Below are 17,920 nucleotides of genomic sequence, written 5' to 3'. Positions count from 1 at the left end.
TGGAGGCCAGGGTCATACGTAGCAGTCGGTAAGTCACTCCCGCGTCAATTAACAGCAGGAGCGTCAGTTCGATCTGGATGACAGCTGTCACAAATCTGTTTTATTTTGTACCTTAAACTACTCGGTAAAAATTATCTAGCATCAACTTACAAGAAGTGGACGGGTTAACCATCAGTATTGTACCATATGTAATTATGAAACATGACATTTCCCAAGAGTTGCTCGACTACGATTGGGGTGGTGGGGTGGGGGTTCAACTACGCTGACCATCCAATTGCACGCCCTACACTCGTCAACAGACCCGCTGCGGCGGCTGCTACGTTATATAGGAATAGATTAAAAGAGTATACGTTAGGGAATTTCCTTTCTTTAGAGACTAGGGATTTTTCCCGATTTTGGGGATTTTTGTAGGGACATTTTGAAAGCCCATTTTTCAGTGATTTGGCCGTCCACCACCAAAACCACTGTTCCCTACAGGGATTAATCGAGCTAACGACCACCAAAACCACAGCTCCCTAAAGGGATTAATCGAGCTAATGCCGCCGCCGCAAAATAGCTCGCATTCATTACCTGCCGTATGAAGCATCACTAGGTCTTCATATATTTTTTTTCTACAAACGTTTGGTTAGCGACGGTACGCTTGGTTAGCAACGGTGCGCTTGGTTAGCGTTGGTATGCTTGGTTAGCGATGGTACGCTTGGTTAGCGATGGTACGCTTGGTTAGCGATGGTACGCTTGGTTAGCGATGGTACGCTTGGTTAGCGATGGTATGCTTGGTTAGCGACTAGCCCACGCATGTGAGACCAGGTCCACCACGCGTGTTTTTTTTAATTTTTTTTAGAACACGCAGCCCAACGGCTGCCGTGCTGAGGGCCGGGTATATCCTGGGCCTGTTCAGCCCGAGTCCCGGATGACCTTGAGTCATGGTTCAGGGCTGTTTTGGGGTGGTTAGCGATGGTATGATTGGTTAGCGATTAGCCCACGCATGTGAGTATACAGTATACGGTAGGGATTTTCCTTACTTTCGAGACTAGGGAATTTTTCCTGATATAGGGATTTTTCTAGGGAAATTTTGGAAGGCCATTTTTCAGTGATATGGGCTCCCCCCCCCCAATACCCCGGTTCCCCACAGTTCCCCAGGCTTGTCTTGGGGGATTGGGGGGGCTGGGGTGGTGGAGGGGGTGGAGTGGTGATTCTTAAGATTTACCGATTCGTATTAGGTCCGTGCCAGTATCTCATAATCTACTTTAAGAAACCTCAGTATCTCTTCATATATCTTTTCTACAAACCTTCAACAGGAGTGGTGATTCTTAAGATTTACCTAGTTTAAATATGCTCCCCGACCCTAAACCCTCTGCGAGCTATTTTACGGCTGCGGCGGCTGGAGCGTCGCCGCGGCCAGCACCAGGAGGCGACGCGCTTCCGTAAACATTATCCCCTATTTTCAAGAGTAAAAAAAAAAGTCCTTAAATTGGATTTTCAAAGCGTTTCCATGACTGTTGAATGTTTGTAGAAAAGATATATGAAGAGATACTGAGGTTTCTTAAAGTAGATTATGAGATACTGGCACGGACCTAATACGAATCTTTACCCTATCCAGTCTACTCTTAAAACAAGCTATCGTCCCTGCACTAACTATGTGATTGCTGAGTCTATTCCATTCCCCCACCACCCTATTACTAAACCAATGCTTGCCTATATCTCCTAAATCTATACTTTTCTAATTTAAATCCATTACTGCGAGTTCTATCCTGCTGGCTAATTCTCAGTACTTTACTTATATCGCCTTTATTGTAACCCTTGACCCATTTGAATACTTCTATCAGATCTCCCCGCACTCTTCGGCTCTCTAGTGAATGTAAGTTTAGATGTTTCAGCCTATTTTGATATGGGAGGTTCCTCAGCCCCTGAATCATCTTGGTCATCCTCCTCTGAACTGATTCTAGCAAGTTGATGTCCATTCTGTAGAGGCAGCTCCTTTGACCCTAAGCTCCCGTGTATCTAACCCCACCTAATATTGCTGTCCATGAATTTATCTAGTCTATTTTTGAATGTGACAATTGTATTGGCACTCACCACGTGACTGGTAAGCCTATTCCACTCATCCACCACCCTGTTTGTAAACCAATTTTTGCCTGTGTCCCTGTTGAATCTGAATTTATCCAGTTTAAACCCATTACTTCGTGTCCTACCCGGTTCTCTTACCAACAAAACCTTATGAATGTCTCCTTTATTAAAGCCCTTCATCCATTTATAAACCTCGATCATGTCTCCATGCACCCTTCGCCTTTCTAGAGAATGCAAGTTTAACTGTTTGAGTCTTCCCTCGTATGGCAAGTTTCTCAACCCCTGAATCATCTTAGTCATCCTCCTCTGCACCGATTCTAACATTTTGATATCCATTCTATAGTAAGGTGACCAGAACTGAACCGCATAGTCAAGATGAGGTCTAACTAATGCTAAATATAGTTTGAGGAAGACTTCGGGGCTTTTGTTGCTTACGCTCCTTGAAATAAATCCCAGTACCCTATTTGCTCGATTTCTAGCTTGAATGCATTGTGCCCTTGGACGGAGATCAGAGCTCACTAAGACCCCTAAATCCCTCTCGCACCCAGACCTGCTTTTGAGAGTGTCATTTAAGCAATAGTTATGTGAGGGGTTGTTCCTACCTACAGTCAGAATACTGCACTTCCCTACATTGAACTCCATCTGCCATTTATCCACCCAGTCATACAATCTGTTGAGTTCACCCTGGAGAATACTAGCGTCCTGATCCGACTCAATTACTCTACCAATCTTGGTATCATCTGCAAATTTACTAACATCACTACCATAGCTGGGCACGATAACAGAAAACCTTATTCCCGATAACCGATAACTGATAATGAAAAACCTTAACGGTGATAACCGATATTCGATAAATGGATCTCGTGTTTTAGTCCACGAGTCATCCACTTAGGATCATTGTTTTCTTTTCTAAGTGTTCACTGTGGTATATGCTGTCATTGCCCCTCTACTATTACTCTAACTAAATTATTGTAAGACATTTCTACCTGGTTCTCCTGGCTCTCCAATCTGCAGTTCTGGCCCTCATGAATTCCTAAATTATCCCAGTTTACCCTTTCAAGATGTCTTCGAAGCCCCTTGTAATTTGCTCTTCTGAAATCTGGCACTAACACTGGGTTTGGTTCGCTGGTTACCGCCATAGCTGGGCACGATAACAGAAAACCTTATTCCCGATAACTGATAATGAAAAACCTTAACGGCGATAACCGATATTCGTTAACTAGAGACACAAATATAGGCGATAACCGATACCCGATATAAATCCACAATTCCGATACTAGCTAGCGATAAGTCCGATAGGCAAAAACGATACTATATTGATATTTCAGATAGAACATTGATGAATTCAAATTTTCGTTATCTGTATTTTAGGAAACTTACAGAACCTTAAAACCACACGTTGACACGTACATATGGACGGTAATACTAGAAATGCCTGAACCGGTGTTGTGTTATTTGGCGTCCCCACCGTCAAAAATTGTTTACAAACACTGGTCTCTCATGAACGGTGCATGCTCAGACCAGCAAGCGTAGACCTGTACAGTCTCACAAAGCTTTTAAACCGTAATAAGGAGTTGCTGGAAGGCTGAATCAGACATATAGTACCACTACCACCGTCCTCGCTGTTACTAGAACGGCACTCTGTACGAGTTGTATTTATATGTACAGAGTGTACGTCGTTCTAGAAACAGCGAGGATGGTGGTACTGTATGTTTGATTCAGCTTTCCAACAACTCTTAATGGGTTAAAAAAACATTGTGAGACTGTACAGGTCTAAACTTAATGGTCTGAGCATGCGCAGTTCACGAGATCTCGACCAGTGTTTGTAAACAAAAGCGCCAGCTTTTGACGATGGGACACCAAATAACACAACACCGGGTGCCTTCAATACCATGGCATGGTCACAAACGAATTTGGAATATCAAATTTGAGGCAGTGAATAATCATTTTTGGGGCAAAGTTAAATGATTTTTCTCTATGATATATTGATTTTTGAGTAGCATAAAAAAATAACCTAGTGTTTTAATTTTCATGATCTAAGTATGAACTCTCATCACCGAAGATATTTCATACCCCGAAGTTTTTTCATACAACACCGGGCCACGCATGCGCAGTAGGGAGGAGACAACGTTTTTTTCTGAGAGGCTGAAAAAAAGTAGCGATTATAGCTAGTTTGGTTACAAAAGTAACGAAGATACCGATATATATTTAAATAAGTAGCGGATGGTCGATAATCCGATTTTGTTATCTGCGATAAAGTATCGCGATAACGCCCAGCTATGGTTACCGCCCAGTCTAAGCTAAAACGAACCGTTCTGTGGTCACTATTTCCTAACTCTCCGCCCACCTCCAACTCACGTAGCAAGTTCCCATTATTGGTTAGGACTAAGTCTAATATGTTATCTCCTCTGGTAGGCTCAGTAACTACCTGCTTAACCCGCAAACTGCTGTACGCCTTCTGGGCGGCTGAGCGGTAAGCTGCTGTAAGCCTTCTGGAAGCGGGCTTTTCAAACAGGCGCCAAAAAGTTTCCGCCGCGGCTTCAGATACTGCCAGAAAAACATTTTTGTGATAGAAAAATCTAAGAAATATGCAGGATACAACACATTTCGAGCTATTGTAATATTTATGACACGTTTATGTAACTTAGATATCATTTATTGAAGGTCAATCTCTCGCTGATATAGCCGCACTAGGCGACGCACTCAGAATCTCAGTCCCGCAGCTTACGGGTTAAGGAAATTATCTTGTATAACTTCAAGAAAGTCCTCGGCTTCCAGGTCACCCACTAGGTCTTCCCCGTCTATATTCCTATAAATAAAGTCCCCCATTACGCAGACATTTCTACTCCTACTCGCCCTGCCAATCTCCTGTAGAAATATACTCGTGTCCTGCCTGTTAAGGCTGAGTGGCCTGTACATAACTCCTAGAGTTAGTTTTTCTTTCCCTTTGTAAACGTCCACCCAAACTGATTCTGAATCCATGTTAGCTTTGACTGAATTGTCAACTAAACATTTAAGTGAGTCTTTAACATATAGCGCAACTCCGCCCCCTTTCTGCCCCTTCTGTCTTTGTGAAACATCTGATAACCTGTTATTTCAAATTCTGATCTAAAATTTCTATTGGCAGTGTCTATCCATGTCTCAGTGATCGCTATTATGTCAAAATTTTCTGAACAAGCTTCACCCCTTAGTAAGTCTATCTTGTTTCTGAGGCTCCTGCTGTTAGTATAGAAGATTCTTAGCCCGCCCTCTGTTACTCCCCTATAATTACTTCTAAGCTGCCTGGTTATATTATGAGCTAGATGTCCTCTTCCATTACTCCTCCCATTGCTCCCATTACTCCTTCCCCCCTCGCCTATACTAAAAAATCCCTCAGGGTTCCAAGTGCTCGCTCAAGGGAGTCTGAGAGAGCCTCAACACCCTTGAACGTCAAGTGTATCCTGTCACGGGCGTAGAGGGCGTCGTTGCCAAAGAAGAGGTCCCAATTGTCGACGAACAGCCACCCATTGCGCTCGCAGTGCTCAGCAAGTCTGCTGTTCACTGCTATTGCCCTGGACAGCCATCCATCGCCATGGCAGGACGCCACACACTACTGGCGACCCACCAGCGTCACGTATCCTGCCTAACAATTCTCTAAAACACCTGAGAAGGTCCTCGCTTGGCACACGAGAAACCGTTTCTGCCACAGCTGAGAAAGACAATGGGGTTCGATCCCTCGCTTGCCATACACGCCTCAATCCTGTCTGATATATGGCCCACCCCTGCCCCTGGGAAACACACCCTCGTCCTGTTCTTATCCTTGGAGCAAAAATACCTGTCAACATAACGAACCTGACTATCACCAACAACAAGAACCCGACGGTCACAGAAACTCACAGGAGAATTCCGGAAGAGGCTAACAAAGCCTGTGTCTCCGGTCTCTGTGTCTCCGTTCGGGTGGTCTCCGTGGTCGAGTTGTCTGGACCCGTGCCCAATATCAATGGCTACCATGTGCTCAAGTTTTTGTCTCTGTGATCTCCATGCCTTATCCAACCTATTTTCAAAGGTTTTAACTGATGGTGCACTCACTACTGCTTCAGGGAGGCCGTTCCAGATATCCACCACTCTATTACAGAATGAATATTTTCTTATATCTAACCTGGCACGTTGTTTATATATCTTCTTACTATGTCCCCGTGTAGCTTGATAATTTTGATCCATGAAGAGGCCGCTGCATATGTCACTGTCGTACACTCCATTCATGATCTTGAACAATTCTATCATATCACCTCTTGATCGTCTGTATGACAGGGTTGGGAGGCCTAATTTCTGTAGTGGTTCTGGATATGACAAGTTCTTCAAGGTTGGTACCAATTTGGTGGCTCTTCTTTGAACTGCCTCCACTGCCTCAATGTCCATCTTCTTGCTCGGGGACCAGGCTTGGTTTGCATACTCTAGGTGTGGTCGAACTAAGGCAATAAACAATAACTTGAGTTCTGACTCATCCAGTGTCACAAATGTACGTCGGATCAGTCCGACCAATCCGTTAGCCTTATTGATTTTCCTTGCACGGTGTTCTTTAAACTTCAGCTCAATCAGTCCAAACTCCCAGGTCCTCTTCCACTGTGATGTCCCTTAGCTCCTCCCTCATGTTGCATGTGACCTTTTCTTCATTTGATGTTCCTAGCCTCATAGCACTGCACTTTTCAGGGTGGAACTCCAACAACCACTTCCCCGACCAATGTTGCATCCTGTAGAGATCTTCCTGCAGTCTAACACAGTCCTCTCTTTTACCAGTTTGTCTCGATAACTGATGACTGCGTATTTTGAGTAATTATCAAACCCAAAAGTCAGACCCACGTCTGCACCAAATAACTTTTTTCATATTGGTTACTTTATTCAATTAGCGCGAATTCAGTTAGCGCGACCGCGTTCATCCACCTAATTCTCGCGCTAAATGGGGCTCTACTGTATAATACAGAATGTGTCGTCGGCTGTAGGCATATGCAGGCACGGATATGGGGGTGGGGAGCCAGATGACCCGGGTCCCCCCCCAAAAAATATTAGGATAACTAAAATATTTGAAATACCCATGAATTGAGAAAACATAAAATATATCTAAGATACCCCTAAAAAGCTAGAGAGCTGGGGAGCGAAGCCGGCCGCCGCTAGATAGCTCTGGACGCTGTCCTCCAAACTTTAAAAAATTCCTCCTCTATGGTTCCTTGGGCTTTACTATGCGGAGGTGGACGGGATGCTCAGGCAAGATTTAAATTTTTTCGGTGTCTGATGTAATTTTTCACTCCTGCAGGGCCAGGGCACAATGGGCAATGTGCTTTTATGGCCCCGCACTCATCTAACAATCTATATACTTGTACAGGGCCGTAGTACGCCGTTCCATGGGGGGGGACGGGCGGGGGGTGTTGGATGACCCCCCCCCCCCCCCATCTGCTAAAATGTCCACTTTCTGAGAGAGTCAAAACGAAAACTGGTACCTTTCTGTTGCATTTCTGGAGAACTCAGGATTTTCTTTATTTATTTTCAGTATTTAAGTTCTGGAATCATATATTGAATATTATAGAGTAAGATTTAAAGGCCTAGGAAAAAATATGTGCGACCTCATTCCTCACATGCAAGCAGAAAGTGAATTTTAGTGCAGGCCACTATCATCATTCGGCACTTGGAAGAGGAAATAAGGGAAGACTTCCTTGCCTTTGTGCGTGCTCATGACCTCACCGGTAAAGGTTTAGCCTGGCTCCTTTTGTGCACCGTTGAAGACCTCGGATTGAACATGGCCAAGTGCAGGGGACTTGGTTTCGATGGAGCAAGTGCCATGGTGGGAACATTCAAAGGGTGTGCCGCAGTACTCATGAAGAAGTACACCCTGGCCAAGCCAATCCACTGCTTTAGCCACCGGCAGAATCTTGTACTGACGAAGGCGTGTGACGTCAAGGAAGTGAAGATCGCTCTTCAAACACTGACCCAGGTGTACAACCTGACCCAGGTGTACAACACTGACCCAGGTGTACAACACTGACCCAGGTGTACAACCTGACCCAGGTGTACAACCTGACCCAGGTGTACAACACTGACCCAGGTGTACAACACTGACCCAGGTGTACAACCTGACCCAGGTGTACAACCTGACCCAGGTGTACAACACTGACCCAGGTGTACAACACTGACCCAGGTGTACAACCTGACCCAGGTGTACAACACTGACCCAGGTGTACAACACTGACCCAGGTGTACAACACTGACCCAGGTGTACAACACTGACCCAGGTGTACAACCTGACCCAGGTGTACAACACTGACCCAGGTGTACAACACTGACCCAGGTGTACAACCTGACCCAGGTGTACAACACTGACCCAGGTGTACAACACTGACCCAGGTGTACAACACTGACCCAGGTGTACAACCTGACCCAGGTGTACAACACTGACCCAGGTGTACAACACTGACCCAGGTGTACAACACTGACCCAGGTGTACAACCTGACCCAGGTGTACAACACTGACCCAGGTGTACAACACTGACCCAGGTGTACAACACTGACCCAGGTGTACAACACTGACCCAGGTGTACAACACTGACCCAGGTGTACAACACTTACCCAGGTGTACAAATTCGTTCATTCTTTGAGTGTGCGCTCTCTCCGCTTCACAGAGGTTGTCAAGGTTACCTCGGCCAAGCGCGAAAAGCTTGTTCCCCTGTGCCCCACCAGGTGGATTGAGAGGCATGACAGAATGATGGTTTTCGTTGAATTTCTGCCTGTCATCGCTGTTTTTCTCGAGGAGGAACTTGACGCCACCGCTGGGCTCCTTCTCATCGCCATACGTGTTTCCTGCTTTCTCGTTGGACTGGTTGTAGTGGAGTGTATATTGGCACATACTCTCGAGCCGAGCCAAACTTCAGAGAAAAGATGGCGACCTGGTGTCAGCCGATGCCGTGGCATCGAGACCATTTTTGCCAAGTTCAGAGCAGATGCGGAGAATCATTTTCACGATGTGTACATGAAAGCGGAAGAGCTTTTGGTCGAGGTGGGGTCATTGCATGAAACCATGATCACCATCCCTGTGCCACGACTCTGTGGACGACAAACCCAGTGATCAAATGTTCCGTGCGAGAATGCTGAGGAGTACTACCACCGGGCGGTGTACGTTCCGTTCGTGGACCACGTCTTGGCCTCAGCCAAGTTCGGTGACGACACAGTTCCTGTCGCACTTCAGCTCAAGCAACTCCTCAAAGGCCCTGAAACGGATGTTGCATGCGGTTGTGCTTCAAGTGGCAAAGCTCTACGAGCTCGACATTGAATCCCTGACACTCGTGAAGGTGGAAGCGGAGCGCTGGGCATTATCTGTTCCGGTCTTCCAAACTATCAAAGAAGCCCAGGCACACGCCAGCATCAGCATGTTCCCCAATCTCGCCATTCTCTTGAAAACTCTGTTGACGCTTCCAGTCTCCAACGCGGAGGCAGAGAGGTCTTTCTCAGCATTGAAAAGGCTGAAAACCTATCTGAGGAGTACCGTCGGCCAAGAGCGCCTGAACGGGCTTGCCCTCCTCTGTGTCCACCATGATATCCCCATTTCAGTCGAGAGAGTGAAAAGCAAATTCGGCGAAAAAAGCCCCCGACTACTCTTTGCTTGGTGAGGCACTTGTTGAATACTTGGGAATTTGTAAATATATTTCTTTAGATCAGCCAATCTTTGCAAATGTGTTACCTCAATCCCATGTAAAAGAAGCCCTATAAGAATTCCTTTTTATCTTCAGCTGCGTCTAATTTCACATATTAGCTCTTTTTTGTAAAGGTCAGGTTTGTAATTTATATATGACCTGTATTATGATCACCCTTGCTGCTTACATAGCGAAATAAACATTTAGTTTTCTTCGAGTGATCGTATGGTGATGATTTCTACCTGTTCAGATCTGCCTTTTTACGGGTCGGATGTGCAATTTGAATTGTTTCTTGTTATTGCTTGCCAGCTTAATATTGATTGCACTTCATATATAGATACAAGAAAAATTCATTTGTCACATATACGTTGATTGCTCGGGAGCTGCGGATTTTAAGCAAAGAACCGCCATCACTATCCATTGGTCTTCACTGTTTGAGGCTGTCGCTAACTTATGAAATTTTACCAGCGGGCTCCCCAAAATTGATTTTCTGGATCCGCCTTGCTTTGTTCCTCGTGTCAACTGTTATATCAACTGTTTTGCTTTCCACTGCTTCATTAATCACACTCTTGACTTCCTCCCCAACTTTCTGCTTGACTTCATCAATCCTAGATTTGAACTCACTGTTCACTTGAGACCTGATATCATCTCTAATTTCCTCCTTCAGATTCTTGACATCACTCTTGATCTCCTCTAAGGCCTCAGTGGTTTTAGTTTCCAGGGCATCCATACGTCTTTCTACTTTATCCTGTCTCTTGGATGTGTTGGTTACTTGTTTGAACAATTTCCCCGCAACAATATCGCATTTGGTACAATACCAGTGAATCTTACTTACTTGATTGCTGCTCAGGAAATTATACACTGCCTCAGTGACCTCCTCACACTTTATGTGGTGCCACATTTCACATAGTTCACAGCCTAGAGCCTTGTCTTCCTCACCAACCTTAACCTTACAGACTGGGCATGTGTCTGTTTGTTTATCTGCGTCGCTATCGTCTGCCCCTGTCAGCTGATCATCCCCGCCCCCAGCCGCAAGGCTTGTTTTGCCAGATCCAACAGTATCCTTGGTTTTTGTGCCCGCCTGCTTACTAGACGGATTATTCTTCGAACGATTCATTCTTCTGGCAATATTACTATTGGAGAATTCCTTCACTTTTACAGAGCTCTCACGGGCACGTCCACCCTCGACCACGACCACGGACCCTAGGCTGCCGGTGTGTGGAGGAAAAGAGAACAAGGAAAGAACGAGGACAACAACAACACACTCAGCTTCCGCAAAGGTTGGGGCCGCCTCATCTGCAGGGCTGGACAGCAGCATGAGTGGCCAGGACAAGCAGGAGCAGACTGCTGCAGGGGGCAGGAGGGTCAGTGGTCACCAGATGAAGCAACTGGCTGCTGGCAACTCCAGCAACAAAGGAGAGAGGAAGTTTGTGTGTCTGGAGTGTGGAAAAGAATTAACCACAAGGCAAGGCCTCAGATATCACACCCTTACACACACTGGTGTGAAGAACTATGAATGTAAGGAATGTGGGAAACAATTCATCCAGAAGAGTCACCTTGATACACACACCCTTTCACACACTGGTGTGAAGAACTATGAATGTAAGGAATGTGGGAAACTATTCACCCTGAAGGGTCACCTTGATACACACACCCTTACACACACTGGTGTGAAGAACTATGAATGTAAGGAATGTGGGAAACTATTCATCCAGAAGAGTCACCTTGATACACACACCCTTACACACACTGGTGTGAAGAACTATGAATGTAAGGAATGTGGGAAAAAATTCATCCTGAAGAGTACCCTTGATACACACACCCTTACACACACTGGTGTGAAGAACTATGAATGTAAGGAATGTGGGAAAAAATTCATCCAGAAGAGTGACCTTGATAGACACACCCTTACACACACTGGTGTGAAGAACTATGAATGTAAGGAATGTGGGAAAAAATTCATCCAGAAGGGTAACCTTGATACACACACCCTTACACACACTGGTGTAAAAAGTCATGAGTGTGAAGAGTGCGGGAAGAGGTTCAGTGTGAAGCAGGCACTCGATCGACATGTCTTCAGGCACTATGGCCTTAGAGAGTTCAAGTGTGATGTTTGTGGAAAGCTCTTTAAGACAAAGAGAGACATTGCCAGGCACATGAAGATCCACTTCTGAAGTGTGTCTGCCTACAGTAGTTATAGTGACCAGGGTAGGGAAGGGGATGGGAGGGAGAGGAAGGGAAGAGAGAGGAAGGCAAGGCTGCAGTAGGGAAGGGAAGAAAAGGCAAGGAAGGGAATCGAAGGAAAAGGGAAGGGAAGGCAGAGCAAGGAAGGAAAAGGGAAGGGAAGGGAAAGCTAGTCTGAGAAAGGGAAGGGAAGGAGAGGGAGGGTAATGTGGTGTGGCTGGGTATGGTGTGGTGTTATGCGGATGGGTATGGTATAGTGTGGTGTGTGGTGCGGATGGGTATGGTATGGTGTGGTGTGGTGTGTGGTGCGGCTGGGTATGGTGTGGTGTGTGGTACGGCTGGGTATGGTGTGGTGTGTGGTGCAGCTGGGTATGGTATGGTGTGGCTGTCCAGGCAGGTGTGGGGCCGTCATGGCAGGTGTGTGACTGTCAGGGCAGGTACGTGTTGGGCGGTCATGGCAGGTGTGGGGCCATCGGGGCAGGTGTGCGATCGTCAGCGCAGGTGTGGGGGCATCAGGGCAGGTGTGGGGCCGTCATGGCAGGTGTGGGACTGTCAGGGCAGGTGTTGGGCCATCAGGGCAAGTGTGCGATCGTCAGGGCAGCTAGGTGTGGGGCCATCACGGCAGGTGTGAGATCGTCAGGGCAGGTGTGGGGCCATCAGGGCAAGTATACAATCGTCAGGGCAAGTATACGATCGTCAGGGCAAGTGTGCAATCGTCAGGGCAGGTGTGGGGCCGTCAGGGCAGGTGTGGGGACATCAGGGGAAGTGTGGGGCCATCAGGGGAAGTGTGGGGCCATCAGGGCAGGTGTGTGATCGTCAGGGCAGGTGTGGGGCCATCAGGGCAAGTGTGGGGCCATCAGGGCAGGTGTGATCGTCAGGGCAGGTGTGGGTCCATCAGGGCAGGCGTGGGGCCATCAGGGCAGGATTGGGGCCGTCAGGGCAGGTGTGGGGCCATCAGGGCAGGTGTGGGGCCATCAGGGCAGGTGTGGGGCCATCAGGGCAAGATTGGGGCCGTCAGGGCAGGTGTGGGGCCATCAGGGCAGGTGTAGGGCCATCAGGGCAGGTGTGGGGCCATCAGGGCAGGATTGGGGCCATCAGGGCAGGTGTGGGGCCATCAGGGCAGGATTGGGGCCGTCAGGGCAGGTGTGGGGCCATCAGGGCAGGTGTGGGGCCATCAGGGCAGGTGTGGGGCCATCAGGGCAGGTGTGGGGCCATCAGGGCAGGATTGGGGCCGTCAGGGCAGGTGTGGGGCCATCAGGGCAGGTGTGGGGCTGCCAGGGCAGGCGTGTGCATGGGGCCGTCAGGGCAGGTGTGTTGCCGTCATGGGGCCTTCCTGTGGTCAGGGGCCGTCTGTCTTGCCTTGGATTAAGAACTGCATGAGAATGGTTGGTGACAGTGGTATGCGAGTCAGGTGGGTGAGCAGAGAGGAAGGGAGGCGTTTCTTTGAATGGAAGGTGACTGACAGAAATAGTGAGGATCTAGAATGGGATGCGAGAAAGTGGAAGAGAGAGATAGACAGTGCAGTGAAAGGTGACGGTCTGAGGAGGTGGAAGCATGCGATGGAGCGAAAGACTACTTTGGAGTGGTACAGGGAAAAGGAAGCCCCGCAGTGTGTCAGCTGGTATGATGGAAGCCTGGGGGTGGTGATCTTCTCTTCCAAGCTCGCGCGCAGTGTATGAATGTGAATGCAAGAAATTACAGGTGGTCTGAGTCCCGCAGCAAAGTGTGTCAGATGTGTGACAGGGGTGTGGATGAAACTGTCGTGCATGTGATACTGGTGTGTGGGAGGTACCGGAGAGAAAGGACGGAGATGATGAGGGTGGCACTGAGTGAGATGGGCTGGGATGTGAATGGGAGGATTGCAGGAACAGAGAGGGAATGGATGCTGCTGCTGCTGGGACTGAGTGATGAAGCAAATGATAGAATTATAGAAGCCATGAAGAGTTTTCTGGAAAAGATGTGGTGTGCAAGGAATAGGGAATTGGAAGATGTGTAATGGATACTGCTTGTTTTGTTTTATTTTTACAGGTTGTGTCGATGCGAAGGCCTGACTCTCCAACGGGTCACCTGTACAGCAAGAGCAAGAGAGCACACGCCGCATCCCTTCTGGCCCTGCCCAACCAGCCCCCTGAGTGCGGTCGTGACAGCCGCACAAGGTAGACGTGCAGGATATCTCTCCTTGTCTGCCGGCTACCAGCTGCTCAGTTCCACGGCTGTGCGAGGCGACACGGCCTCCACCATGGCCAGCCAGTCAGGTGGGCCGCCCCTAGAACTCATCCACACCGAGGCCGAGACCCTAGAAGACGTCAACATGACAGACCCGTCTCTTGGCGAGGACCCCCACCAGCAGGCCAAACGTCAGAAGACGTCCCCGTCCCCGGCGGAGGCCCAGCCGGGCCAGCAGCCCCCTACTCCTTCCGCTACACCAACTTTGCCGTCATACACCAGAGCATCCTTCCTCCTGCGGACCAAGAATGGAGCGCAGATATTCAACAACCCCAGGAAGGTGTCGCAAGCCCTCACCTCCTCTCCAGTGGGGAAGTATATCCTGGAAGGGGAAACCCGTGCCCTGGGTAACGGTACGGCCCTCGTCATCGTCGTCTTTGCCCGCAACCTACTTAAGGTTCCGGATCTCTCCAAGCCCTCCTTCCTCCTGGGAGAATGGGAGGTTACCTGCAGGAGAGCGGAGAAGGAAGACGACAAATACAACTACGCCAGGGTAGGGCCGCTGGCTGAAGACACCACGATGGAAGAAATCCAGGCCGGATTCAAGACCCTAGATGGAGGTGAGTGTCTGGAACTCGCCTGGATTCCACCGCACCTTCTCCCAAGGACCACCACAGGGAAATGGCTACGCCTCAAAGTGAGAGGGATAATCCCTAAGAGGGTCGCCATTTCTGGGCTCACGTTCTGGCCGAGGCCCTTCCTCCTCCCACTCTTACACTGTCCGGTGTGCCTAAAGATCGGACACAGCGCCATTACCTGCCGGCTACCAGTGCGCTGTGCTAGGTGCAGCGGACCCCACCCCTCCAAGCAGGGGGACTCCACCTGCTCCAGCCTTACCACTGTTTTCAGTGTGGGGCCCACATGGACCAGGTCCATTAAATGCCCCCATCAGAGGCCCAGCAGCTCTACACCAGACTGATGGACGAAGGAAAGACGCTCCATGAGGCCAACATTGCCCAACAACCAACTCCGGGACCTTAGGCCGGTCTGGCCCCGGCCTACCCCTAGGCCAACAACGCAGCCCCCACGACTCCCAGCGAGACCAGTCCAGGAGGGGGTCTCCTTCGCCTGCATCACCGGCAACAGGTATGCCTCCCCTGGAGACTTTGGAGGATGAGCACCTGGAGGGCCTGGCCCAGCATCCACAACCCAGCACCATTCACCCCACTGCGCCCCAACCAACGACGGCACCAACATCGACACCCCACAGTCACCCCACGCCACCACACCGGAATCACCCACACCACCGCCGAAGTAGAAGTTCACCACCCTCCTTCCCCCCCCCACCACAGGAGCCCACACTCATCGCCTGAGGCTTCGGCAGACGCCAGTGCTCACACGCTGAGCCCACAAGCGATCACAAGCCCCCCTCACAATACAACCCATCCACCCTCACACTCTGCCAGACCCCCCAGGCCTGTACACCCACTGCAGGATCCGCCTCAACCTACCTACTACTCCTCCTCCCCTCCCAACAGGGACGATTTTATCCCAGGTTTATTTACCCTCCTCACGAGGGGCTACCATCTTTTCCAGCAGGGCCTGTCTTTCATAGACATACTCAAGTCCCTGTGGCCCACTGTCTCCATGTTAATGTCTACCCTCCTCCAGTGATGGCTCTTTCCTTCATGCTCTGGAATGCCCGGTCTCTCCTTCAAATCACAGGAGCTCCACATCTTCCTCAAGGACACACTGCCCTCGGTAGCTGGGTTATGTGAGACCTGGCTCCCCCCCCATCTCCATCTCACCTTACCCGGGTACACCATCATCAGGAAAGATCGCCAGCAGGGACGAGGCGGTGGAGTCCTCCTTGCTCTCCGGGAGGAACTGGTACACTCAGAGCTCAGGCTTCCTAGGTGGCCGGATGGTTGCCTGGAGATAGCTGCCGCCAGGATAGGGCTCCATGGGGGCTGGCTCACAGTGGCAGTGTGCTACAATCCAGGTGGAGCAGCAACCTATCAAGAGCTAGAACACTACCTTTCTACCCTCCCACTCCCATTGCTAGTCATGGGGAACTTTAATGCCCACCACCACTGCTGGGACCCTAACCTGCCTCCACTCCACAGGCACACCCCAGGCAACAACTTATTCCGGGTCCTCCAGGGTTCGCCGCACCTGAGCCTCCTCAGCCCTCCAGGATTGGCAACTAGGTACCACCCCCACACAGGGGCAGCATCAGTGTTGGACCTGTTCCTCGGTGACCCGGCGCTCAACACTTTAGAGTTTTCCACGGGCCCTTACATGGGGAGCGACCACCTTCCCATCTTAGCCTCTCTCCCCCAGGTCACCCCCAGGCCTCACCCGGGATGCCTGCCACGGTGGAAAATAACAGCGACTGGGTGGCCAAAATTCCAGCAGGCCCTACACTGCTCCCCTGACCTCTCCACCCGCCCACTGGGGGAGGCAACAAGTGGCCTACACCAAACACTGGAGGGAGCTGGGCGAGCGGCATTCCACCTCATTACCCGCCGCACCCCCCGCCGTCCGGGGAAGGCATGGTGGGACGACACATGTCAGCAGGCAGTAAGAGCCCGTCGCCGGGCCTGGAACCAGTGGCGCAAGACACCGACCGTTCTGGCAGGCCAGGAATACCGACGACTCGACGCCATCTGTGGGAGGACCATCCTCCAGGCCAAGAGGAAGGCATGGGGAACCCACTGCTCCTCCCTCTCATTCTCCACTTCCACCAAAAGGACATGGGACTTCCTGCATGCCATGGAAGGCAGGAAGGTGCGCCAGTCCCCTCCCATCACCAATAACACCCATGCCCAGTTAGATGACCAGCAGAAGGCGGAAGTCCTGGCCAATTTTTACCACACAAGGATAGGCACCACACCCACCATCCATCCGTCCCAGAACACCCACAACGCCATAGTCAACGCTGTCAACTCCCCGGGCATCCCAGAGCTCATCCAGCTCTTCACCCCAACTGAAGCAACCCAAGCAATGGCCTCCCTAAGGCCAGGGAAAGCTGCAGGCCATGATATCATCCCGTATGACTTCCTCCTCACCTCACCCCCCCGACATCCATGACCACCTCCTGCATATACTCAACATCAGCTGGCAGACAGGAGGATTCCCCTTCCTGCTGGAAGATGGCCACCATCATTCCTATACTCAACCCAGGCAAGGACCCATCGCTGCCATCAGCTTATAGGCCAATTGCCCTCATATCATTCATTGGAAAGCTGTTGGAGCGCCTGGTTGCGACCCGTTTATCCTGGTGGGTGGAGGAGAAGGACTGCTGAGGAGGGAGCAGTGCGGCTTCCGACCACACAGGAGCACCCTGGATGTCTTGGCGCAGATGGACTTCCACATCTGTGACACTTACCGCCAGCGACAAGTCATGTCGGCCCTCTTTGTGGACCTGGAGGGGGCCTTCGACACATCGCCACACGAGGGAGTCGTGTACAAGCTGGCCGGCATGGGGATCACTGGCACTACCCTTGCCTGGGTTAGAGACTTCCTCTCTGGCCGCTCCTTCCAGGTGGCGGTGGGAGCCTCCAAGTCATCACCACACCCCATCCGAAGAGGAGTGCCACAGGGTTCTGCCTCAGCCCCTTGCTATTCAACATACTCATGTCTGACATCCAGGTACCTCCCCACTCACACCTCCTCATGTTTGCAGATGACATAACCATCCTAAGCAGGGCACCGACACTGGTGGAGTCACAACAACACCTCCAGGAGGCTGCCACAGCCATCGCAGCCTGGGTGACCACCTGGGGCCTCACCATCAATCCACACAAAAGCGCCCTTATGTGTTTCACCCTCAAAAGACTGCC

At 50.0% G+C, this 17,920-nt stretch overlaps 1 protein-coding gene across 21 annotated transcripts in view; it reads left to right on the top strand.

Annotated features, from left to right (window-relative positions):
- The window catches only part of LOC126982398 (zinc finger homeobox protein 4-like), a 97,029-nt gene that overhangs the window by 66,031 nt on the left and 13,078 nt on the right, over positions 1–17,920 (top strand). For 8 of the 21 annotated variants that reach the window (XM_050834436.1, XM_050834443.1, XM_050834454.1 and 5 more), the window contains one exon: positions 10,887–11,352. The exons of 1 other annotated variant lie outside the window; for it this stretch is intronic. The gene's annotated coding sequence lies outside the window, so the exon portion shown is untranslated. Of the gene's footprint in view, positions 1–10,886; positions 11,356–17,920 lie in introns of those variants that run through there. 12 more of the 21 variants (XM_050834452.1, XM_050834451.1, XM_050834453.1 and 9 more) reach the window with 4 other exon arrangements.

This window comes from Eriocheir sinensis, chromosome 50, assembly GCF_024679095.1.
Source record: "Eriocheir sinensis breed Jianghai 21 chromosome 50, ASM2467909v1, whole genome shotgun sequence".
NCBI classification, from domain to species: domain Eukaryota; kingdom Metazoa; phylum Arthropoda; class Malacostraca; order Decapoda; family Varunidae; genus Eriocheir; species Eriocheir sinensis.
The sequence above is the reverse complement of the archived record's forward strand: the minus strand, read 5'-3'. Positions and strand labels throughout refer to the sequence as shown.